Genomic DNA, 5830 nt, shown 5'->3' on the forward strand with positions numbered 1-5830 from the left:
ACCGCATAGTTGGTCCCAGCCCACCATGTGGCCCAAGCAACTTCCCCCTCACAAGGTTATGTGATGGAAGAACAACGCCTTGGTCCTTGTTATACAAGGTATTAGGATCCTCAACCCCTTTCTCCAGCCTCTTTAGGTGATGCCTTCCCCTCAGTCTACTTCCACTGCCATAGGGACTATAAGGAACAAGTACCTACATTGGACACCTGCCAATTTGAGACAACTTGAACCTTACATCCTGTCTACTGGACTCAGGCCTTTTGAGAAGCTCAACAAACCAGCCCCTTTTAGCTGATCCATCAGTGAAAGAAAATTCCTTTCTAGTTCAGACAAAGGTGGCCAGCATCATGCCTGCACTAGACCAAAAACCTCTTATCCCACAATGGAAGTTCTTGATCTGGGCAAGAAATGATGCCTCACTGCAGGAAGGGGTTTATATGCCACTCTCCTAAGCAAATGGATGTGTGCCAAGATCCTACAGTCACCTAGTCTCCTCAGCTAATTCCTCCCCTCTAACTCCAGGCAAGCCCCTCTAAATCCATGAGGAAAGAGGAGAGGGTGTGGAAGAGGGACAGTAAAGGGAAAACCCTTGATGGGCTACAGTCCTTTTTCCTTCTGCCGTGGGGGTCCAGTCTGTCAGCAGCTGCAATTACAGCTGCATTTTTTGAACTCTGTACATGAGTCCCACACATGGAGGACATCTAGTGTGAAGTTTTGGGGCCAGTTTTAGGCTATGAATGTAGGGCAAGCAAGGCATAGGTGAAGCCACTCTTATCTCTTAAAGAAAAAGCACCCCTCATGAGAAAGTGTGACAGGATCTGGTCCTAAGCCACTGAGCATCAGTAATCTCTCTGGGTTAAGTTACAAGGTTGTCCCGATATCCTTAGGCTGGAGAAGCTGCATTCCCATATCCTCCTCTCATATTAGATAAAATCCTGAGGCATGTCTTAGGCAAACTTCAACTAAAATCAGTGGAGGTGAAGTCTGAGAAAGGACTGCAGGGTTTTGGTCACATCAAGTGGCATCTTCTGGTGTGTCACTGCTGCGACTGAAGCTCATGCAGGCAACCCCATGCTTGCAATGTTTCGGTGGTAGCACAGAACTAAGAACGGACAGCAAAATCTCAAAAGACTGAGTAAATAATCTGTCCGGAGTCAAACATTCTCTTTTGGGTCATATTCATAACAACTTTCACACTCCCCTTCTCCTTTGCAATCACACTCTTGTGCACAGAAAGGCATTTTAGGCCAGAAAGGCATACTCACTTCTTCAAATAGCATCACCAAACAGTATTCCTTGAGAAAACAAATATATTGTTCTAACCTGTGAGGTAGTTGCATATTCCTGTGAGGACAAAAAAGTGCCCCATACTGCAACATCAGCATTAATTAAAATGCCCCGTTATGTAGATGATCATTTTGTAATCAAAAGACAGCTCCTTGTATAATTTTACACATTTTCCTGCTAATTCAGAAAGCCAAGTGGGAAGGGGTTCTCTGTCCATTTCAAGGGGATTTTGTGTCCATTTATCAATTAATTAAATTAATTGATAAATGCAATATATTTTCTTACCTGAAGCAGATAGCACAGTGGAGTCTAGTAGCTTGTGCACATAACTAGGGAGCAGGAGCTTCTGAATTCTACTCCTGGATCTGATCTTGACACCCTCTCTGGCCTTGGACAGATCCCTTACCTTCTTTGCCTCAGTTTCCCCATCTGTAAAATGGAATAATAATAAGAGCTTAGCAAACCTGGGGAGAACAATTATTCATTCACATGGGAATAACAAATATTAATTTATTATTTCGTTCATTCAAATTCCACACAAAAAATTGATGTGTGTTGCCCACTCTTGACTGGTCACTTTTGCCTTTTTTTCCCTCCCTGCTAAACTCAGGACATGAGCATTATTAAGAGTATTATTTTCTAACAATTCATATTTAGTCCTTAAGTATTTGCTAACTTCAAATTTCAAACAGTATTTGAAAATCTTCTTGTGCTGCTTAATTGCATGAGCCATCCAATGAGAAATCAGTTAGAACCATATCTGAATGCATATGAAACTTGATCATATGACTAAGGAAGAGTAAAGAATATAATCACATGGACATCAGTCTGATTTTGATACTTGGAAAGATCATGGAACAGGTCCTTCCCTCTGTCTTCCTCAATGCCTTGTCCTCTGTGAGGTATCAAGTAGCATTCCCCGGAGGTCTATCCTAGTTCTGCTATTGTTTAACATATTCCTTAATGATTTAGACTATGGGATTGAGGGCATGCTTAGCCAATTTGCAGATGACACCAAATTGGGTGCAATTGCAAGGTAAGGCTAAAATCCAGAATGATTTGGATAGACTGGAAAAATGGTCCTCAGTCAACCAGATGAAATTCACCAAGGACAAATGAAGTCCAGCACTGGGGACAGAATAATTGCATAGACAAATACAGACTAGGCCAGGAGTAGGCAATGTTTTTTGGCTGGAGTGCTGAAAAAACCACAATGTCTACCTTAGAAGGTGCCGGAGTGCTGACATGCCAGAGCCTGGAGCAGCTGTTTGCAGCCTCCAGGCTGCAGCCGACCCACGGAGCTTGGTCTGCTTGCAGCAGGAATTGCAGCCTCCCAGCTGCCTGCTGGGAGCAGCCTGGGCTCCGTGGCTTGCAGCAGCTGCTTAGAGCTCGTGCTGGTGGTGGTGTGCCAAGCAAAATAGCCTTGTGTGCCATGCTCACGTGCCGGGGGTTGCTGACCCCTGGACTAGAACAACTAGCAACGCTGCAGTAGTACAGAGAAGGACTTGGGGGCTACAATGGACCAGAAACTGAATATGAGTCAACAGTGTACTCATGTTGCAAAAAAGCCAAGACCATACTGTGTTGTATTAACAGGAGTGTCATTTGCAAATTAAATGATTTTTCCACTCTGTTCAGCTTGGCTGAGGCCTCACCTGGAGTCCTATGTCTAGTTTTGGGCCCCACACTTCAAGAAGGATGTGGACAGATTGGAAGAAGTCCAGCAGAGATTGACAAATATGACTAGAAGCCTGGGAAGCATGTCTTATGAGAACAGGTTGAAATAACTATGGTTATTTTGTCTAGAGAAGAGAAGACTGAGGCAGGATTTAACATCAATATTTACATACTTGGTGGGTGATTATAGAGAGGGGACAGGACTAGGAGCAGTGGACTCAAACTGCAGCAGAGGAAATTTTGGTTGGAGATTAGAAAAAACCTTCCGCCTTTGAGGGTGATCAACCATTGAAACAAACTACCTAGAGAAGTTGTGGAATCTCCATCCCTAGAAATTTTCAAGAGCAGGTTAGACAGACACTTGGGTGGGATGGTTTAGTTAGGGATGATGCTGCTTTGAGCTGGAGACTAGACCAAATGGCCTTGTGAGGTCCATTACACCCCTATTTTCCTATGATCCTACAATCTCATCGAGACACAAAATGCATCCTATTGAATATACAGTCTCAAAGTTGTGCTGTATTGGTTGGTTATACAGGCCATGTGGTATGAACTGTGTCCCCCAATCAGCTAATTTGTGTAACTGAGCAATACCGTAGAAATTTGGGTTTGCAAATTCAGCCAGCTTCCTTTCAATGGATTATCATTACTTAATTCATCAAATCAGGGAGCAGAAGGAAACTTTAGTTTCCAAGTAATTTTATGAGTGATTCTCACAAAATCTACAGGGCAAGAATGATTTTATTTTAATCATTCACTTTTATATCCAGTTTTTTTTTGAGAGAGAGAATGTATGAAAAGGTATGAAAGGTTACTTTGATTATCTTAATGGATTATTTAAACTCCTCACAGTTTTAGCTGTATCATTCTTGGCCCCCATCCTTTAACACTTGTGCACATGCATCAGTTTGCCCAGGTGATTAGCTCACTGGCTGAGATAGGAGCCTCTTATGCTCAACACATTTCGTTAGCCTAGGGTGTCTCAAGGCATCCAAAAAACAACATTCCCACTTTTACTAATCTGGCTGTATTCTTTTTATGGTGTTTATGGAGTCAAGTCTTCATGTTTAGACAAGATGGATGGGAATGGGAAAAGAAAAAATGAAAGTATCAGTCAGTCCAAATGAAACAATGTCAAAAATTCATATGCCTTATGCTAAAGGCCAAAGAAATGAACCAAAAAAAACTTTGGAAAAGAAGCTAAAAGTAGAAAAGAAAGACCCATAGCTATATCACCAGAGACCAGATGAACCACGTTTCCGGTCTCAAATACAGACTGTACAGATAAATCTGACTAGTCAATCTGCACCTTTTCCCCCTCTAATTACTAATAAAGTTTGAAAGGAGCTATTTTTGAAGCGGTCCATGCAGTGTTTCAGCTCAGTATTGTCAGCTTCAGATCTTAAATGTAATTTCTTTTATAATTACATTTTAAAATAGCATTAAAATAACATTAGGGAGGTCATAATCTGAACTTTTAATACTTGTGCATATAGTGTAAGATTTGCAATGGATCTTCAGCATAGCTCCTCGGGGTCAGACTCATCTTGACATTCTTTCTATCCTCATTCAAATAATCCACTACAACCTGAGCTTCTCATATATTTAAACACTGACTCCAAATAGAAACGTATGGAAATACACTTTGATCCCTTTGTTAGTCACAGTGCAAATCTATGTTTGCATTATATATTTCTAAATGATGATTTAGGTGGACATGTACCTAGGAGCTTAGGTTTAAGTACCTACACTTGAAAATGGGGCCTTGAGTTGCTTAGAGCATATTCTGGATTGACTCCATCACTCAGGTCCTCTAGAGTAACTTCAATATTTCTTAACCACTGTAGCAAATGCTACTTTAATATTAGTCAATTGGAACCACTCCTACAGGCCAAATTAGGCACATGCCTAAGTATAAGGAGTGAGGTAGGGGTGAGGTTCTAGAAAGTAAGCTCCCTGAGCTCTCGTTTGGTCCATTATGGGAAATGATGCCCAGGTTTGTGGCTTCAACCTCTCCTCTAGAATACAAAGGGAAGGTTTGGGGGTCTTTACTGGATCCATCACATAGTTCACACAGATTGCAGGAGGAACAGGTCTAGCACAGCTTTTATTGACTTAGATGGAAGATGGGTGCCATTTTAGTTCACCAGCAGGCATTGAGGGGGCAGGTTCAAGAATCTGCTGTAGCCATGCAGAAATTTCCAAAAATATATGTACTAGATAGCACTGATTGGTTTGCCAAGCTTAGAAGAAAGCAAATCCCTGACAATTTGCATGGACATTAATTTGACCAAGTGTCCATCAATCCACTGCAGGAAAACCCAAATCTAAGAATAAAGTAGGCAGAGGTCCCCAGTATTGTTAACATACAACTGTCATCTGTTATGAGGCAGAAAGCTACCCCTCTTGCCATATGTGCAAACCACTGTTCACTGAACTCTGCTATCCCATGCTGTAGTTTGCAAACCCCTCAAATCTTGAATACCGGATTCAATTTAAGTGGGATTGAAGCTCACCTGTAACATAACAGTAGCTCCAGTGCAATCATCTGTTGAGAAAACTCCATTAACTAATTGACTCCACTCCAGTGCTCCACCACAAGTTGGGAGGCAAATTGGCACAAAAAAAGGAATATGTGTGTGTGTGTGTGTGTATACACACACACACACACCCAAAAGCAAAAAAAAGGGAGTTCTATCTCTAAACACTGGTGCTAAAACAAATGATCTAGTTAAAAAAAGGCTGTGCCTTACAACCAAATTTGAAATTTTATAGGCTCTTACTCCATAATTTGTACTTGAGCCTTCTGTTATTTTTAAACAAACTGAATTTCTTACAGCTGTGAAATTTACATCTTAAGAGTGTC

At 41.5% G+C, this 5830-nt stretch overlaps 1 protein-coding gene across 7 annotated transcripts in view; it reads right to left on the reverse strand.

Annotated features, from left to right (window-relative positions):
• The window catches only part of ZNF536 (zinc finger protein 536), a 605226-nt gene that overhangs the window by 447428 nt on the left and 151968 nt on the right, over positions 1-5830 (reverse strand). For all 7 annotated transcript variants that reach the window (XM_019505631.1, XM_019505629.1, XM_019505627.1 and 4 more), the window contains one exon: positions 1573-1716. The gene's annotated coding sequence lies outside the window, so the exon portion shown is untranslated. The remainder of the gene's footprint in view (positions 1-1572; positions 1717-5830) is intronic.

The sequence above is a fragment of the Gavialis gangeticus genome, unplaced genomic scaffold, assembly GCF_001723915.1.
Source record: "Gavialis gangeticus isolate Ggan-Ray unplaced genomic scaffold, GavGan_comp1, whole genome shotgun sequence".
Taxonomy (NCBI): domain Eukaryota; kingdom Metazoa; phylum Chordata; order Crocodylia; family Gavialidae; genus Gavialis; species Gavialis gangeticus.